Source organism: Pelobates fuscus, chromosome 1 (assembly GCF_036172605.1).
Source record: "Pelobates fuscus isolate aPelFus1 chromosome 1, aPelFus1.pri, whole genome shotgun sequence".
Lineage (NCBI taxonomy): Eukaryota > Metazoa > Chordata > Amphibia > Anura > Pelobatidae > Pelobates > Pelobates fuscus.
Genome location: NC_086317.1, coordinates 320882523 through 320895034, shown reverse-complemented (window position 1 = coordinate 320895034; position 12512 = coordinate 320882523).

The following is a 12512-nucleotide window of genomic DNA, read 5'->3' as shown; positions in this document are numbered from 1 at the left end:
AGCGTGCTTGGTTGGGAGTATAGCTGCTATGAGTGAGGTGAGGTAGTTCTTCTGCTGGTACGGTGTCCTCTACTCCTCTTATCTTGATGTTGTTTTGTCTGCTTTTATCTTCCAATGCATCCATTCTGGCTGCGATTTGGGAGTGGGAGGTTTGTAGCTGCTTTATGGATTCCCCTTGGGTGGCCATGTCTCACTTTATATCCGCAGAGTCCTCCTCAGATGCTCGGAGGCGTTCCGTTATGGCTTGCATCTTTGCTTTAACCAGGTTGAGTTCTGCAAAGAACATGTCCTGGAAGTGTGCCAGGAGATCATGGATGTCCCGTTTTGTTACAGGTGGTTCAGTTTCAGGCATAGCCTGTGCTCCATTCCCCGGTACCTTATCTACCACTGGGTCAGGTGTAATTTCCGGCCTGGGGGATGAAGGCTCCCACGTGCGGGGCGTCGAGGCCAGCAATTGGCTGATATCGTGGTTTGAGGCAGCCGGGGCCGTTTTTTGTGATTTGCGGCCCATTGGGGGTTCGGGTATGTCCCAGGGCACATCGGCTGCTTGAGGGTCCGTGTCCCAGTAGTCTCCGTCCCAGGAGGTGATACGTGGCTGCCGCGGGAGTCCCGCTCGGTAGGCCCAAGGCACATTGCGCCGGATTTTCGTGCCCAACGGGCATAAAAAAGGCATCCACGGGTCCGGTGTGTGAACCCCTATGCAAGGGTCTCTGTTCCGGCTCTGATTGTTCGGTGTTACGACGATTATTGGTGATTTTTCGGGCGATGATCGAGGAGCTGGGTGAAATGGCGTCTGCTCCTGAACGCCGTTGGCTCTGCCCCCAAGACCTAGCTACCTTAACAACATAACAGTGATTACAAACATTTCAACTTTTCAAAAGTGGAGGTCACAACACACTCATTATCTGACTTATTTCCTGCCATAGAATGGTTGAGGAAACTCTGCATATGGAAGAGCTTACTGCCTCAATTCAACATAATCATACCATATACAGACAGATATGGTGGCTGTGGCTTGAAGATGCCTATGATTTCTCCATACATGGGAGCTGCAACCCTGGACCTCTGTCACACTGACACACTTTGTGTATTTGAAATTCCTTTAGGACAAAACATAGAAACATAGAAACATAGAATGTGACGGCAGATAAGAACCATTCGGCCCATCTAGTCTGCCCAGTTTTCTAAATACTTTCATTAGTCCCTGGCCTTATCTTATAGTTAGGATAGCCTTATGCCTATCCCACGCATGCTTAAACTCCTTTACTGTGTTAACCTCTACCACTTCAGCTGGAAGGCTATTCCATGCATCCACTACCCTCTCAGTAAAGTAATACTTCCTGGTATTATTTTTAAACCTTTGTCCCTCTAATTTAAGACTATGTCCTCTTGTTGTGGTAGTTTTTCTTCTTTTAAATATAGTCTCCTCCTTTACTGTGTTGATTCCCTTTATGTATTTAAATGTTTCTATCATATCCCCCCTGTCTCGTCTTTCCTCCAAGCTATACATGTTAAGATCCTTCAACCTTTCCTGGTAAGTTTTATCCTGCAATCCATGAACCAGTTTAGTAGCCCTTCTTTGAACTCTCTCTAAGGTATCAATATCCTTCTGAAGATAGGGTCTCCAGTACTGTGTACAGTACTCCAAGTGAGGTCTCACCAGTGTTCTGTACAATGGCATGAGCACTTCCCTCTTTCTACTGCTAATACCTCTCCCTATACAACCAAGCATTCTGCTAGCATTTCCTGCTGCTCTATTACATTGTCTGCCTACCTTTAAGTCATCAGAAATAATCACCCCTAAATCCCTTTCCTCAGATGTTGAGGTTAGGACTCTATCAAATATTTTGTACTCTACCCTTGGGTTTTTACGTCCAAGATGCATTATCTTGCACTTATCCACATTAAATGTCAGTTGCCACAACTCTGACCATTTTTCTAGTTTACCTAAATCATTTTCCATTTGGCTTATCCCTCCTGGAACATCAACCCTGTTACATATCTTAGTATCATCCGCAAAAAGACACACCTTACCATCAAGACCTTCTGCAATATCACTAATAAAAATATTAAAGAGAATGGGTCCAAGTACAGATCCCTGAGGTACCCCACTGGTGACAAGCCCAAGCTTCGAATATACTCCATTGACTACAACCCTCTGTTGCCTGTCACTCAGCCACTGCCTTACCCATTCAACAATATTCGAATCCAAACTCAAAGATTGTAGTTTATTGATAAGCCTTCTATGTGCAACAGTGTCAAAAGATCTGTTCTTTTCAATACTAGTTGTTTATTGCATCAGTGTCCTGCCTTAGTTATTGTGACAAACTTCCCTTTTCAATTTTTGTCACAAGTTTGTCACAAGTTCCTGGAGGAGCCTGCTTACCAGCCTCCTGCCCACAGACTATGGGCCCTGCAGGGAAACCTGTAAAAGACTACCGCACTTGACCAACCGTTAGCACTGATTTCATGGAACTAATTTGGGCACGGTCGGTCAAATTATGACTTCCAGGAAATTCCTGAACTGATCTGGGTGATTTTTGGATATCTTGGTCACCCAGATCAGAGCTATCAGGGGATGTAACTTTTGTGGGGGGTTTATGTATTTTAGGGTACTTTTGGAGTGTTTGGAAAAATGTGTGTTTTTCTGTGCTTGGAGATAATTAGATTAGATTAGTACAGTTCCTGATCCAATTATCTCCCAGGCACAGAGGAGGGATTATCTGATTATGTATAGAAGTGTCCTGATCTGAGGGCCAATGTATTTGTGTATTTTCTTCTACTGTGGTTTAATCTCAGGTCCAGGGAGGAGTGTCACTTGCATGGGGACATGCATATAAGGCCAGTTGTGGCTGCCATTAGTATTCCAGCTTGTACTCCCAGAACTATGTGTCGTCTGGTACTGGGAGGGGAAAGAGCTATTCTTTAATCACTGTTCCTGTGTGGAGGATTCAGTAGGGAAAGTCCTTGTAAGGAGTAGAACTCCCAGGACTGAGTGTCATCCGGTGCCTGGGGGTGTCTAGAGCGAATTCACCCTTTGGCTCCAGGAGGGAGCAGTTCCAGGACTAGAGCTCCCAGGACTGAGTGTCATCCAGTGCCTGGGGGTTGCTAGAGCGAGTTCCCCATTCAGCTCCAGGAGGGAGCGGTTCCAGGGCCCCAGTCAAGTCACGGCGACTGAGGGCAAGAGTGCTGAGGTTTGTCCCCTGTTCCAGCTAGGAGGTGGTCCTTTGGCGGAGGTACCCAGTTGGGGTACAGGGAGCTCCATTACAGTTATGGTACTAGGTTATGTTGTTTTTTGGAACTAGTGTGGCTAATATGGGGTCATTTGAGGAAAAAACTAAAAGGTAATTTATCAACAGATATTATCCGCGTATTGCAAAATATATACATATTTATATATATATATATATATATATATATATATATATATATATGTATGTATAAATGTCCAGACTCTCAACCCCAAAACAACACGAATAGTGAATATACCTGGGTGCTTCCAAGCAAATACTATAAGTAAAGGTCAAAATAGGAGCACTCTCTTGGATTTCCAAATATATTTTAAAAAAATAATCACCACCTCTACATCAAAATTTCGACCCTTCGTTCAATTTTGGGGTATTTTTGATTTGTTCTTGTTATTTGGTTCTCGAACAGCCAAATGGCTGAATCAAACTGACATCTGACTGAAACTAGCATGTCCCAAAATGTTTTTTTAACTCCTACTTTAACAGAGCTTACTTAAAATAGATTACTTTTAAGCAACTCCAAGTAAGCAAGCCCAGTAAGTAAGCTGTGAGTTTATATAGGTATACAAAAACCCACACAGGTGGGAATTAGGGCACCACTCCCCTAATTAACTCAGCAGCAGCAGCACACACAGGGGAAAAAAAAACTCCTGTTTAATTTAACCAATTTACAATACTGTTTTTATTTTTACTTTCCCCTTCTTGTGTCTTATATAATTAATCTAGCTTATTAATTAATCTAGCAAATGAATGTTTCTGTATAGCAGTTGACTCCTAAATTTTCTTCAAGTACACCATTGTGTTTTCTGTAAGTATTTTTCTTTTTTTTTTTTTTTGTTTCTGGCAGACTGTTTTGTGGGAATAGTGCTACAACTCATGTTACATTCGTGATTTTGCTACATCTGTCTTCTCTTCCCATATAACCTTGGACATAGCTATTCACTTCAACTTGATTACCAGTGGTAGACCCCCTGCAGCATACTGTAATCAAACTACAAAATGGGGTCCTCCTCAAAGATTAATTCAAAACATATGATGCTTCTTCAACAGATTATGCAAATGTCTATATGTTAAGTAAATAATCAATGTGTAGAAGTTATACTAAATAAATGGATATCACAGATGAGATTATAAACAACACGTCTGACCAAGTCCAAATTATTTTATCATCTTTTTAGAAACATACCCAAATATTTACAATAAAATACTCAATAAACTGAATAAACTGTTCAGAAGCTAATACGTCAATAACAAATATAGTAGTCTGGTGGAATGAAAAGCTGAATTAACCCATTCACTACACATTGCTTTCTGTTAAAAAAAAAAACAAAAAAAAACATATAAACATAAAATTGATCTAAGACCTGGGGAATATGGCAAAAACTTAAATTTAGGACAAAACTATATTTTTGCTTATACATCACTTTTCAGGAATGCCTAAAATAAACGTAATTATCTTAGAAATTAATTGTTCAATTGGTGAATTGTCTTTAATAAATGAGAAATACCAGAGGAAATATAATTGATCTGATAAAAGACAGCTTAAATTTAGATTAAAGAGTTTATAGTTCTGTTTTTTTGGGGTGGGGTTTATCAAAAAGTATTATGTTGTATATAATACTGGAAAACAAAATGAAGTTGAGCCAAATGGTCTAATATGGTACACCAATGAACGGGGGATAACCCCAAAATGGAAGTATGTGAATGAAAGAAATAATGGTGTACTATGGGGACTGGGATGTAGTCTAAACACAAAGGAAGGTAACTGGAAGGTAAATTAAAAATAAATACATGTTATTGATTGAAATAATACGATGTGAAAAAACCTTATATACAGTGGTATTAGTGTCCATGTACAATGCATTATAAAAAAGGTATTCAATAAGCAAGTGAATAGTATAGTCGAATGTTCACCAAAGTGTATGGTGACACAATGTATAGCTTTACTAGTCATAACCAATTGGCTGTATATCAAACTGCCTGTGTAGGGACTAAAGAATGTAAAGACTCTGAGTAAATTGAAAGTCTAAATACATATATATAGAATTAAATATGGTAACTAGCCACAGTAAGTAAGTTTTAAGGGGAGTCCTCAGTGATAGTATCTAAATTGCTCAGAGATAATTAGTGTAGAGGGAGAGGGGAAACACAGTTACCTTAACAGGGCTAAATACAAAGTCAGAGTATAATAAGGGGACAACATTGACAGTGAATGGGGAAAATGTGTCTTTCCATTATGTATAGCTCACTCCACTATATTAAAGCCCCATGTGTCTACAAGTGCCTCCCACTCTATCCTTACACTAGTTACACTGCGTTATTGGGAGCAATAGTTGAAAAGTGAATACCGTGGTATCAAGTATGTATGCTGTCTACGAGTGTAGAAGGACAGCAGAAAGGGTATCCTAAACAACCAGTGCCACTAGGTATGGGGATGCCACCAGAGCTGGCCTTGAGGAGGTGTGAGCTGTGTGGCTGCACAGGGCGCCATGGCAGTAGGGCTGCTGGGCAGCCGACACAGCTCACACGCAGGGGCCGCGAGCAGGAGAACGTCTCAGAGTTAGGGCGGGGCCAAATTTGCAGTGGGGGCGGAGCCACATTGGCAGTCAGGACAGAGCTTAACGCAGCCTCGACCCGCTGCTGCTACTGCTGCACACAGAGGGGAAGCAGGAAGGAGTACCTGCTTCCCCAACACCTACAGACCAGGGACTTGACTTCAGTGACTCCATTCCTCCTCCAGTAAGTGAGAGAGAGTGTGTGTGTGTGTTACTGTAATTGTGTCTGCGTGTGTGTGTGATTGTCTGCCTGTGACTGTAAGTGTGACTGTGTGTGTTACTGTCTGCATGTGACTGTGTCTGTGACTGTCTGCCTGTGACTGCATGTACGACTGTCTGCCTGTGACTGCCTTTAAATGTGTGTGTAACTTTCTACCTGTGACTGTCTGCCTGTGACTGTGTGTGTGACAGTCTACCTGTGACTGTCTGCATGTCACGGAGTATGTGTGACTGTCTGCTTGTGACTGTGTGATACTGCCATAACTGTGTTATTCTGCCTATAATTGTGTGTGTGACTGCCTTTAACTGTGTGTATGTGAGTGTCTGCCTGTAGCTGTGTGTGTGTGACTGTGTGTAGTGTCTGCCTGTAACTGTGTGTTTGACTGTGTGCGAGTGACTATGTGTCTGGGACTGTGTGCATGTGGCTATATTTGACAGTATATGTGTATAACTGTGTGCATCTGACTGTGTCTGACTGTCTTTGCCCTGCAGTGAGCTGGCTGCTGGGATATGACATCATCCCGTATCGGGGTCATTACAGTGCGCGCAAGGGACCTGTGCAGGAAAAGCACAGAGAGCTCAGCAGCAATCACTGACCACCAGGGACTAAGGATCCACTTCCGCCCTCCCAGAGCAAAGTAGGAAGATTGGGTGGACCTATTATTTATTAAATGTGTGTATGTATGTGAGTGTGTGTGTGTACTGTGTGTGTGTACATCTAATTATATGTGTATGTGATTGTATGTGTACAAGTCTGTGATTGTGTGTGTTGTGATTATGTGTGTTTATGTATGTGATTGTGTGTATAGGTCTGTGATTGTAAGTGTAGGTCTGTAATTTTGTGTGTGTCTCTGATTTTGTGTGTGTGTATATATATATATATATATATATGTATGTATATATACATATATACATACATCTATTGTGTTATAGCGTGTATATAAATGTGAATGTGTTTAGTAGATAGCTCTCTTATTGGTGTCCTTAAATATTGCAATCTCACATAAGGATAACAAATAAGTGAGTTATCTACTAAACAACTAAAAGATTAAAATTAAGAAAGGGGCTTTTTTAATGTTGATCTTTTAGCTGTTTAGTGGATAATTCCCTAAATTGGTGCCCTTATGTGAGATTTACATATTTAAAGATACCAAATTTGGATGCTAAATGGCAATCCCACATAAGGATAGCAAATATGGGCGTTATCTGATAAACAACTATCGAAGTTAAAAGGTGTCAGCCAGGCCACAACAAGAAATCTGGGTGGCTAATGTGAATTCTATGCAAATCCAATGGCCTCACATTAACTTATCCCTTAGTGAAAAGTTTAACAACCCCCCCTACTTTTGACTGTGGTATCTTATGTGTCCTCCCTTCATATATTGTTCCTAGCGACGCCAGTGTGTCTGCATGTGTGTCAGTGTGTGTCTGTGTATCTGTTTGTCTATTTATCTGCATGTGTGTATATGTATCTGCATGTGTGTCATTGTGTATATATACATACATCTCACAATCTTGCCAACACTACACACAAATACACCCCTGCATTTCAACGACAACACTACATACAAACCCCACCATTATAAATAACCAAACCACTGCATTCAAAACCACACTACACACAAATGCATACTTGCATTCGAACGCCAACACTACATACAAACACACCCCTACATTCACTCACACGTACTCCATACAAAAACATGCTAAAATTCAAACACACAAACACTGCTCAGTGCTAAATACATTTTTTAAAAATCGCTGTTCTTTTTTACATTTTAAAGTTGCAGGGGGAGGGGTCAAGGTGCAAAAGATAGGACCCGCCCCAGGTGCCAAATGCTCTAGGTACGCCCCTGGATGGGCATCTAGGTATTTTGTAGTGGAATGTGCTGGTATAGTCACAAATTCAATATTTAATTGTAAGTTATTTGGGTTCTGAGTCTGCATTTTATCACAAAACCTTGAAGTGATCAATTTAACCTGTTGAAGAGTTCTGTTTCGATCTTGAAAAACACTGCATTTATTTTGTACCTACTATTTTTCTTTCTAATGATTTTTAATATGCAGGTAGGTACAAATATACTGATTCTGTAGTATTTCTGTATTAAAGCTGCATATATATTACTGCCATTTGTCATAATATCTGTACCATTTTTCCAAAATTATACAAAATTAAGATTAAAGTAATGTTATATTACATCCTACTGTCCACAAATATTATTTTATCTGGGTGTGAATGTTACAGTTGTAATCACTTAATCCCCAGAAGCTCTTTGAATATTAAATATACACAATGCAAATACTGGCAGTAATCAAAGAATATTCATTAAATATATCTACAAGCTTACAAGCTATAATGCATCCTTCCTGGATTCATAGAAAATTGTATTAACTCATTACCCACAGTGCATCTAAATTACTTGAATTAATCACATTTGTTTCTGTGGGAATAAACTGTGAAGTCCTACATATAATGTACATGGAGCAAAATGCTTTTATTAATTATTACATGATTTATTATGAAACTCCAAAAATGGTTATCTTGTAGCCTACAGGGATTTCTATTGACTTGTAATTTTGTAATCTAAACAAGAATAGTAAGACCCCAGAAACGCTCAAGTCATAACGCAATGTCATAGCATTTATAATCTGTGCAGTCAGTGTAATAAACTAGAAAAAAACATGTATTTGAAATACTGATCTTCTAAAGCATGGGATGCTCAGTTATGGATTAAGAGTCCAACATAAAAAGACATACTCATAAGGTCTGCATCTTGACACATCTTGGTTCTTTAACAAGAAAGTTCCTTCTTGATGAAGAACAAACACGGACTATCCCAAGAGACAGTTATTAGCTGTAAAACAATCGAAAAATTGTATTGAAAATCAATATCCTAATAACAGTGAACATTATTGCCACTGTCCCAACGATCCAATTATACACAATTTACTAAAGCTGACAATTTACTGTGAGGCAAATGGAAAAAAAAATCTTATTTTACAAAGAAATCAGTCTGTTCACAGCATTCTCATAGCCAAGAGCAAAATAGAAGCAGATGACCCTAAAAATATATATTCAGGATAATAGATATAATTTCTTCTAATTAGTAAATGAAATCACAACCATATTGCTGGAAATGATGTACAAAACATTTGCCTTCACATATTATTTGTTAATTATACATTCCTTTTTTTAATTTATAATCTTTATTAAATATTTTTAGTACATTACAAAAAACACATTGCCTTAGTAGAGTCATCATCATGTACATTTACAAGGAAGAAGACACATTACGCATTTTTACAAGGTGTTAAAACATATTTAGCAAAAATCTTCTATAATTATGTTATTATCGCACTTGTAAGATTGCATTAACAAAGCTAATCAATTCGTCTTCCTTTGAGTTGCTCAATAATTGTATGCACATAAAAATAAGAGACCAAAAAAAGACTCCAAAAGCAGCAAAACATTACAAACAATACCCTACATAAACAATCATGGTCATGTTACAATCGATGTGTCATTTGAAACATCTTAGTCCTCGGGAGGAGCATTCTAGAAAACAAGAAAAATTTCATGACAACTATCAACCCTACCTTTCACACCAGAGTAAGTATTGAAAGAATAAAAAATTATATAGAGATCAAATATAGCTACAGTAAAAGTCCTCTTTTATGACAAAAAATAAATACAAGATATTAACTGTTTTTTATCCATTCTAGCCAGAGACCATATTTTTGTTGTTTACCTTTATGTAGACCCCATTCCATTTTTATTTGAAATTTCCATTGTTCTTTAACTGTGGACCAAACGGAACCTGAGAAAGTTTCCAATATCTTGCGATAACAATCTTAGCGGCTACCAATATATGGATTACGAGGGGGGCTAAATTACCGCATAATTGTCTAATATTTAATTGGAGGAGAAATATTTGGGGAGAAAATCCCAAGTTTATAGAGGTTAAGGTTTAATCTTAGATGATATCATCTTCCAAAATAGCTGAAGTGGACCACAACCCCACCATATAGGTAAGTAATCCCCTCTTTGTGTGCTGCAGCGCCAACACACATGATCCTGATTTTGAATGAATGTACTCATTCTACTGGGAACCAAGCACCATCTATTTACTATTTTATATTGGCATTCAACTAAATTAAGACATTGAATATTTTTAGAAACTAAAGATAAAGCCTCCTTCCACTGTTCACAGCTCATATGAACATTTAAGTCAGACTGCCATTTGTTAACATAAGTTGTAAGCAATCAGCTATTAATTTTTTTTAGCATCAATTTATTTAATACTTTTTCAAGCAGGATTATTTTATTAGATTTTTCCCTAGAGACAAATTCCTGACAGAAACCTTTCATCCTAAAATAATTGAAAACTTCATTGCAGTCTAATTTATATTTCAAACTTAACGAATGGAAATCGGACCAGGATTAGATTATCTATTCTTACCACACCACAATCCACCAACCATTTGTGTACCTTGAAGTCTGGCATGTAATATGGAAGATATGACAGTGGGAGAGTGGGGATTAATTTGTTATGCAAATTGAGCTCTTTTCTACATTTTACCCACCCAGCCAAGATATAATTTAGGGTGACACTATTAGGACAAAATGATGGTTAACTTCCCTGTTTTGTCTGAATTATCCAAAATAAGGGATCTAATTCTACTGGGGGACCTTCAAATTGAGTTAAAGCTTGCTCAATTTTATACCATATCTCCACTTGGAACTCTTTAGCTGAGCAATAAAAGCATGCAATAAACTACAGGTCTTTTGAAAATCTTTAGATAGGGACCCCCAGCCCACCTAATTTAACTTTTAAAGATAAACCATTAACATTTATTCTTGGGGTTTCCCCATCCAAACATATTTATTAATGAGAGATTGTGCTAATGTCACCCAACTGTCTGGGCATGGCTGCGGTACCATCCGAAAAATATATAACCATTTCAGAACAATATAAGATTTTACTACATTAATTCGCCCCCACCAAGATATTTTGAGATTTTTCCATTTGTTTAATTTTTTTTAGCTGTATATAGAAGAGGTGGTAGGAAATTAAGTTCCATTATTTTGCTTACGTCATTAGCATTTTCAATCCCCAAATAACTAAATAAAAACTCTGCACAACTAAAGCCAAACCTATTCTTTAAAACATCAACAGCCTCCTGAGGCAAATTAATTGGTAATGCTATTGATTTTATTAATGTTCAATTTGTACCCTGAATAGACTGGAAATTCCTCCATGCATGGCAACAAATTATTAAGAGAACTCACAGGATCTTTAAGAGTAAGTACAACATGCTCTGCGTACATTGTCAGTTTAACACAGTCATCCTTCACCTTCGGATCTTTTATTAGAACAGTGTTACTTATTGCTACCGCCAAGGGGCCCACCTGACCCTGTCAAACGCCTTCTCTGCATCGAGTGGCTGGATCAGGAGTAAACGCGTCATGGATCTGTAATCAGGAACTCAATTTTAGATGGTCAGCAGGAACAGCCGGGGATATGAAATCCGAAGGAGTTTTACACTTTGTATGTGCATTGAATTTGCCTTTCGGTTTCCTGAGGCTGGTGAGCAGACCAAGAACTATTTACAGCATCTTTGTTTTTAATTCTTACCAAATAAAGAATACTTAACTGTTATCCAGGTCACAAGTGTTTTTTCCCACGGATCCCACGCATCCTCCCACGGATCCTCCCAGAGTGCCATAGACACGAGTGGTGCTTTTACCACTCCAACTTTGTGGGTGTAATACCTTAATTGTCTTGTGTACATATATACTTAATTGTGCTGCACTTGTTTTTTGTCTCCTACATAGATATCAGAGTGTATACTGTTGCAAGTAGATTTACTTATTACTTCTGTTGGGTCACAATCACTGATAGCACCAGTTATTAATATTAATACACCTAGTATGCACCTAAATCTATAACACGGATGCATATTGTCTCTCTATAAGAGGTCCACAGTGAATGTTATATTTATTGTTGCGTACCATCACTACTGTATGTTTCAATGCTATTGATTTATTAATGTTCGATTTGTACCCTGAATAGGCTGACATTTCCTCCATGCATGGCAACAAATTATTAAGAGAACTCACGGGATCTTTAAGAGTAAGTACAACATCATCTGCGTACATTGTCAGTTTAACACAGTCATCCTTCCCCTTCAGACCTTTTATTAGGACATTGTTCCTTATTGCTACTGCCAAGGGTTCAATTGACATTAAATATAGAAGTGTCTCGTCCCATTTTAATGGGAACCTGTCCGAGGTAAACCCATCACCCACCACTGTGGCCGTCGGCAAAGTGTATAAAGCCATTAGGGCCCTTCTTATATTCTCCGGTAGTCCAAATGCTTCCAAAACAGTCCCACCTGACCCTGTCAAACGCCTTCTCAGCGTCACGTGACAGGATCAGGAGGTATAAGTTATTTTTCTGAACCAAATCTACGATTTCAATGAGTCGTC